A 10,288-nucleotide genomic window follows, 5' to 3' on the forward strand; every position below is an offset into this window, starting at 1 on the left:
GTATAAATTTGGAAATATCCGCACCGCTATCAGTATAAACATGGAAATATCTACACCGCTATGTGCATAAACATGGAAATATCCACACCGCTATCTGTGAAAACATGGAAATATCTACAACGCCATCTGTGTAAACATGAAAATATCTACACCGCCATCTCTATAAACATGGAAATATCTACACCGCCATCTGTATGAACATGGATATATCTACACCGGCATCTGGATGAACATGGAAATATCTACACCGCTATCTGCATGAACATGGAAATATCTACACAGCTATCTGCATATACATGGAAATATCTACAGAGATTTCTCTATAAATATGGAAATAACTACAGCGCTATCTCTATAAACTTCGAAATCTCTACACCGCCATCTGTATGAACATGGAAACAACTACACCGCCATCTGTACGAAAATGGACATATCTACACCACCATCTGTATTAAGATGGAAATACCTACACCGCTATCTGTATAAACATGGAAATAACTATCCAACTATCTGTATAAACATGGAAATATCCACACCGCTGTCTGTGTAAACATGGAAATGTCTACACCGCTAACTGTATGAACATGGAAATATCTACACCGCTATCTGTATAAACATGGAAATATCTACACCGCCACCTGTATGAACATGGAAATATCTACACTGCCATCCGTACGAACATGGAAATATCTTCACCGCATTCTGTAGGAACATGTAAATATCTACACCGCCATCTGTATGAACATGGAAATATCTACACCGCTATCTGTATAAACATGGAAATATCTGCACCACTATCTGTATAAATTTGGAAATATCCGCACCGCTATCAGTATAAACATGGAAATATCTACACCGCTATCTGCATAAACATGGAAATATCCACACCGCTATCTGTGTAAACATGGAAATATCTACACCGCCATCTGTGTAAACATGAAAATATCTACACCGCCATCTCTATAAACATGGAAATATCTACACCGCCATCTGTATGAACATGGAAATATCTACACCGCCACCTGTATGAACATGGATATATCTACACCGGCATCTGGATGAACATGGAAATATCTACACCGCTATCTGCATGAACATGGAAATATCTACACAGCTATCTGCATATACATGGAAATATCTACAGAGATTTCTCTATAAATATGGAAATAACTACAGCGTTATCTGTATAAACTTCGAAATCTCTACACCGCCATCTGTATGAACATGGAAATAACTACACCGCTATCTGTATGAACATGGAAATATCTACACCGTTATCTGTATGAACATGGAAATATCTACACCGCTATCTGTATGAACATGGAAATATCTACACCGCTATCTGTATGAACATGGAAATATCTACACAGCTATCTGTATATCAATGGAAATATCTACACTGCTATCTCTATAAAGATGGAAATAACTACACTGCTATCTGTATAAACATGGAAATATCTACACCGCCATCTCTATGAACATTGAAATATCTACATCACCATTTGTGTGAACATGGAAATATCTACACCGCCATCTCTATGAACATGGAAATATCTACACCGCCATTTTTATGAACATGGAAATATCTACACCGCCATCTGTATGAACATGGAAATATCTTCACCGCCATCTGTATGAACATGGATATATCTACACCGGCATCTGGATGAACATGGAAATATCTACACCGCTATCTGAATGGACATGGAAATATCTACACAGCTATCTGCATATACATGGAAATATCTACACAGATTTCTCTATAAATATGGAAATAACTACAGCGCTATCTCTATGAACTTCGAAATATCTACACCACCATCTGTATCAACATTGAAATATCTACACCGCCATCTGTACGAACATGGACATATCTACACCGCCATCTGTATTAAGATGGAAATATCTACACCGCTATCTGTATAAACGTGGAAATATCTGCACCACTATCTGTATAAACTTGGAAATATCCGCACCGCTATCTGTATAAACATGGAAATATCTACACCGCTATCTGCATAAACATGGAAATATCCACACCGCTATCTGTGTAAACATGGAAATAACTACACCGCCATCTGCGTAAACATGAAAATATCTACACCGCCATCTCTATAAACATGGAAATATCTACACCGCCATCTGTATGAACATGGAGATATCTATACCGCCATCCCTATAAACGTGGAAATATCTACACCGCTATCTGTATGAACTTGGAAATATCTACACGGCTATCTGAATAAAATTGGAATTATCTGCACCACTATCTGTGTAAACATGGAAATATCTACACAGCTATCTGTATAAACATGGAAATATCTACACCGCTATCTGTATAAACATGGAAATAACTTCAACGCTATCTGTATAAACATGGAAATATCTACAACGCTGTCTCTATATACTTGGAAATAACTACAACACTATCTCCACAAACATGGAAATATCTACACCACCATCTGTATAAACATGGAAATATCTATACCGCTATCTGCATAAACATGGAAATATCTACATCGCCATCTCTATGCACATGGAAATATCTACACCGCCATCTGTACGAACATGGAAATATCTACACCGCCATGTGGATGAACATGGAAATATCTACACCGCTATCTGTATAAACATGGAAATATCTGCACCACTATCCGTATAAACTTGGAAATATCCGCACCGCTATCTGTATAAACACGGAAATATCTACACCGCTATCTGCATAAACATGGAAATATCCACACCGCTATCTGTGTAAACATGAAAATATCTACACCGCCATCTCTATAAACATGGAAATATCTACACCGTCATCTGTATGAACATGGAAATATCTACACCGCCATTTGTATGAACAAGGAAATATCAACACAGCCATCTGTATGAACATGGAAATATCTTCACTGCCATCTGTATGAACATGGATATATCTACACCGGCATCTGGATGAACATGGAAATATCTACACCGCTATCTGCATGAACATGGAAATATCTACACAGCTATCTGCACATAAATGGAAATATCTATAGAGATTTCTCTATAAATATGGAAATAACTACAGCGCTATCTCTATAAACTTCGAAATATCTACACTGACATCTGTATGAACATGGAAATATCTACACCGCCATCTGTAAGAAAATGGACATATCTACACCGCCATCTGTATTAAGATGGAAATACCTACACCGCTATCTGTATAAACATGGAAATAACTGCCCAAATATCTGTATAAACATGGAAATATCCGCACCGCTATCTGTATAAACATGGAAATATCTACACTGCAATCTGCATAAACATGGAAATATCCACACCGCTATCTGTGTAAACATGGAAATGTCTACACCGCTAACTGTTTGAACATGGAAATATCTACACCGCGCTCTGTATAAACATGGAAATATCTACACCGCCACCTGTATGAACTTGGAAATATCTACACCGCCATCTGTAAGAAAATGGACATATCTACACCGCCATCTGTATTAAGATGGAAATACCTACACCGCTATCTGTATGAACATGGAAATAACTGCCCAACTATCTGTATAAACATGGAAATATCCGCACCGCTATCTGTATAAACATGGAAATATCTACACCGCTATCTGCATAAACATGGAAATATCCACACCGCTATCTGTGTAAACATGGAAATGTCTACACCGCTAACTGTTTGAACATGGAAATATCTACACCGCGCTCTGTATAAACATGGAAATATCTACACCGCCACCTGTATGAACATGGAAATATCTACACTGCCATCCGTACGAACATTGAAATATCTTCACCGCCATCTGTACGAACATGTAAATATCTACACCGCCATCTGTATGAACATGGAAATACCTACACCGCTATGTGTATGAACATGGAAATATCTACACCGCTATCTGTATGAACTTGGAAATATCTACACCGCTATCTGTATGAACATGGAAATATCTACACCGCTATCTGCATGAACATGGAAATATCTACACCGGTGTCTGTATGAACATGGAAATATCTACACTGCTATCTGTATGAACATGGAAATATCTACGCCGCTATCTGTATGAACATGGAAATATCTACACCGCTATCTGTATGAACATGCAAATATCTACACAGCTATCTGTATACCAATGGAAATATCTACACTTCTATCTCTATAAACATGGAAATAACTACACTGCTATCTGTATAAACATGGAAAAATCTACACCGCCATCACTATGAACATGGAAATATCTACATCACCATTTGTGTGAACATGGAAATATCTACACCGCCATCTCTATGAACATGGAAATATCTACACCGCCATTTGTATGAAAATGGAAATATCTACACCGCCATCTGTATGAACATGGAAATATCTTCACCGCCATCTGTATGAACATGGATATATCTACACCGGCATCTGGATGAACATGGAAATATCTACACCGCAATCTGAATGGACATGGAAATATCTACACAGCAATCTGCATATACATGGAAATATCTATACAGATTTCTCTATAAATATGGAAATAACAACAGCGCTATCTCTATGAACTTCGAAATATCTACACCGCCATCTGTATGAACATGGAAATATCTACACCACCATCTGTACGAACATGGACATATCTAAACCGCCATCTGTATTAAGATGGAAATATCTACACCGCTATCTGTATAAACGTGGAAATATCTGCACCACTATCTGTATAAACTTGGAAATATCCGCACCGCTATCTGTATAAACATGGAAATATCTACACCACTATCTGCATAAACATGGAAATATCCACACCGCTATCTGTGTAAACATGGAAATATCTACACCGCCATCTGTGTAAACATGAAAATATCTACACCGCCATCTCTATAAACATGGAAATATCTACACCGCCATCTTTATGAACATGGAGATATCTACACCGCCATCACTATAAACGTGGAAATATCTACACCGCAATCTGTATGAACTTGGAAATATCTACACTGCTATCTGAATAAAATTGGAATTATCTACACCACTATCTCTGTAAACATGCAAATATCTACACCGCTATCTGTATAAACATGGAAATATCTACACCGCCATCTCTATGAACATGGAAATATCTACACCGCCATCTCTATAAACGTGGAAATATCTACACTGCTATCAGTATGAACTTGGAAATATCTACACTGCTATCTGTATAAAATTGGAATTATCTACACCACTATCTCTATAAACATGGAAATATCTACACCGCTATCTGTATAAACATGGAAATATCTACACCGCTATCTGTATAAACATGGAAATAACTTCAACGCTATCTGTATAAACATGGAAATATCTACAACGCTGTCTCTATATACTTGGAAATAACTACAACACTATCTCTACAAACATGGAAATATCTACACCACCATCTGTATAAACATGGAAATATCTGTACCGCTATCTGCATAAACATGGAAATATCTACACCGCCATCTCAATGAACATGGAAATATCTACACCGCCATCTGTATGAACATGGAAATATCTACACCGCCATGTGTATGAACATGGAAATATCTACACCGCTATCTGTATAAACATGGAAATATCTGCACCACTATCCGTATAAACTTGGAAATATCCGTACCGCTATCTGTATACACATGGAAATATCTACACCGCTATCTGCATAAACATGGAAATATCTACAGCGCTATCTGCATAAACATGGAAATATCCACACCGCTATCTGTGTAAACATGGAAATATCTACACCGCCATCTGTGTAAACATGAAAATATCTACACCGCCATCTGTGTAAACATGAAAATATCTACACCGCTATCACTATAAACATGGAAATATCTACACCGCCATCTGTATGAACATGGAAATATCTACACCGCCATGTCTATAAACGTGGAAATATCTACACCGCTATCTGTATGAACTTGGAAATATCTACACTGCTATCTGTATAAAATTGGAATTATCTACACCGCTATCTCTATAAACTTGGAAATATCTACACCGCTATCTGTATAAACATGGAAATATCTACGCCGCTATCTGTATAAACATGGAAATAACTTCAACGCTATCTGTATAAACATGGAAATATCTACAACGCTGTCTCTATATACTTGGAAATAACTAGAACACTATCTCTATAAACATGGAAATATCTACACGACCATGTGTATGAACATGGAAATATCTACACCGCAATCTGTATGAACATGGACATATCTACACCGCCATCTGTATTAAGATGGAAATATCTACACCGCTATCTGTATAAACGTGGAAATATCTGCACCACTATCTGTATAAACTTGGAAATATCCGCACCGCTATCTGTATAAACATGGAAATATCTACACCGCTATCTGCATAAACATGGAAATAACCACACCGCTATCTGTGTAAACATGGAAATATCTACACCGCCATCTGTGTAAACATGAAAATATCTACACCGCCATCTCTGTAAACATGGAAATATCTACACCGCAATCTGTATGAACATGGAGATATCTACACCGCCATCCCTATAAACGTGGAAATATCTACACCGCTATCTGTATGAACTTGGAAATATCTACACGGCTATCTGAATAAAATTGGAATTATCTACACCACTATCTCTGTAAACATGGAAATATCTACACCGCTATATGTATAAACATGGAAATATCTACACCGCTATCTGTATAAACATGGAAATAACTTCAACGCTATCTGTATAAACATGGAAATATCTACAACGATGTCTCTATATACTTGGAAATAACTACAACACTATCTCTAAAAACATGGAAATATCTACACCACCATCTGTATAAACATGGAAATATCTATACCGCTATCTGCATAAACATGGAAATATCTACACCGCCATCTCTATGAACATGGAAATATCCACACCGCCATCTGTACGAACATGGAAATATCAACACCGCCATGTGTAAGAACATGGAAATATGTACACCGCTCTCTGTATAAACATGGAAATATCTGCACCACTATCCGTATAAACTTGGAAATATCCACACCGCTATCTGTATAAACATGGAAATATCTACACCGCTATCTGCATAAACATGGAAATATCTACACCGCTATCTGCATAAACATGGAAATATCCACACCGCTATCTGTGTAAACATGGAAATATCTACACCACCATCTGTATAAACATGGAAATATCTACACCGCTATCTGCGTAAACATGGAAATATCTACACCGCCATCTCTATAAACATGGAAATATCTACACCGCCATCTGTATTAAGATGGAAATATCTACACCGCTATCTGTATGAACATGGAAATATCTACACCGCTATCTGTATGAACATGGTAATATCTACACCGCTATCTGTACGAACATGGAAATACCTCCACCGCTATCTGTATGAACTTGGAAGTATCTACCCCACTATCTGTATGAACATGCAAATACCTACACAGCTATCTGTATATCAATGGAAATATCTACACTGCTATCTCTATAAACATGGAAATAACTACACTGCTATCTGTATAAACATGGAAATATCTACAGCACCATCTATATGAACTTGGAAATATCTACACCGCCATTTGTATGAACATGGAAATAACTACACCGCCATCTCTATGAACATGGAAATATCTACACCGCCATTTGTATGAACATGGAAATATCTACACCGCCACCTGTATGAACATGGAAATATCTTCACCCCCATCTGTATGAACATGGACATATCTACACCGGCATCTGGATGAACATGGAAATATCTACACCGTTATCTGTATGACCATGGAAATATCTACACCGCTATCTGTATGAACATGGAAATATCTCCACCGCTATCTGTATGAACTTGGAAGTATCTACCCCGCTATCTGTATGAACATGCAAATATCTACACAGCTATCTGTATATCAATGGAAATATCTACACTGCTATCTCTATAAACATGGAAATAACTACACTGCTATCTGTATAAACATGGAAATAACTACACCGCTATCTGTATAAACATGGAAATAACTACACCGCCATCTCTATGAACATGGAAATATCTACACCGATTTCTGTATGAACATGGAAATATCTACACCGCCATCTCTATGGACATGGAAATATCTTCACCGCCATCTGTATGAACATGGAAATATCTACACCGCCATCTGTATGAACATGGAAATATCTTCACCGCCATCTGTATGAACATGGGTATATCTACACCGGCATCTGGATTAACATGGAAGTGTCTACACCGCTATCTGCATGAACATAGAAATATCTACACAGCTATCTGCATATACATGGAAATATCTACACAGATTTCCCTATAAATATGGAAATAACTACAGCGCTATCTCTATAAACTTCGAAATATCTACACTGCCATCTGTATGAACATGGAAATATCTACACCGCCATCTGTACGACCATGGACATATCTACACCGTCATCTGTATTAAGACGGAAATTTCTACAACGCTAACTGTATAAACATGGAAATATCTGCACCACTATCTGTATAAACATGAAAATTTCCGCACCGCTATCTGTATAAACATGGAAATACCTACACCGCTATCTGCATAAACATGGAAATATCCACACCGCTATCTGTGTAAACATGGAAATATCTGCAACGCCATCTGTGTAAACATGAAAATATCTTCACCGCCATCTCTATATACATGGAAATACCTACACCGCCATCTGTATGAACATGGAAATATCTACACCGCTATCTGCATGAACATGGAAATATCTACACCGCTATCTGTATGAACTTGGAAATATCTACACCGCTATCTGTATGAACATGGAAATATCTACACCGCTATCTGCATGAACATGGAAATATCTACACCGGTGTCTGTATGAACATGGAAATATCTACACTGCTATCTGTATGAACATGGAAATATCTACGCCGCTATCTGTATGAACATGGAAATATCTACACCGCTATCTGTATGAACATGCAAATATCTACACAGCTATCTGTATACCAATGGAAATATCTACACTTCTATCTCTATAAACATGGAAATAACTACACTGCTATCTGTATAAACATGGAAAAATCTACACCGCCATCTCTATGAACATGGAAATATCTACATCACCATTTGTGTGAACATGGAAATATCTACACCGCCATCTCTATGAACATGGAAATATCTACACCGCCATTTGTATGAAAATGGAAATATCTACACCGCCATCTGTATGAACATGGAAATATCTTCACCGCCATCTGTATGAACATGGATATATCTACACCGGCATCTGGATGAACATGGAAATATCTACACCGCAATCTGAATGGACATGGAAATATCTACACAGCAATCTGCATATACATGGAAATATCTATACAGATTTCTCTATAAATATGGAAATAACAACAGCGCTATCTCTATGAACTTCGAAATATCTACACCGCCATCTGTATGAACATGGAAATATCTACACCGCCATCTGTAAGAACATGGACATATCTAAACCGCCATCTGTATTAAGATGGAAATATCTACACCGCTATCTGTATAAACGTGGAAATATCTGCACCACTATCTGTATAAACTTGGAAATATCCGCACCGCTATCTGTATAAACATGGAAATATCTACACCACTATCTGCATAAACATGGAAATATCCACACCGCTATCTGTGTAAACATGGAAATATCTACACCGCCATCTGTGTAAACATGAAAATATCTACACCGCCATCTCTATAAACATGGAAATATCTACACCGCCATCTTTATGAACATGGAGATATCTACACCGCCATCCCTATAAACGTGGAAATATCTACACCGAAATCTGTATGAACTTGGAAATATCTACACTGCTATCTGAATAAAATTGGAATTATCTACACCACTATCTCTGTAAACATGCAAATATCTACACCGCTATCTGTATAAACATGGAAATATCTACACCGCCATCTGTATGAACATGGAAATATCTACACCGCCATCTCTATAAACGTGGAAATATCTACACTGCTATCAGTATGAACTTGGAAATATCTACACTGCTATCTGTATAAAATTGGAATTATCTACACCACTATCTCTATAAACATGGAAATATCTACACCGCTATCTGTATAAACATGGAAATATCTACACCGCTATCTGTATAAACATGGAAATATCTACACCGCTATCTGTATAAACATGGAAATAACTTCAACGCTATCTGTATAAACATGGAAATATCTACAACGCTGTCTCTATATACTTGGAAATAACTACAACACTATCTCTACAAACATGGAAAT

This window comes from Gorilla gorilla, chromosome 20 (genome assembly GCF_029281585.2).
Source record: "Gorilla gorilla gorilla isolate KB3781 chromosome 20, NHGRI_mGorGor1-v2.1_pri, whole genome shotgun sequence".
NCBI lineage: Eukaryota > Metazoa > Chordata > Mammalia > Primates > Hominidae > Gorilla > Gorilla gorilla.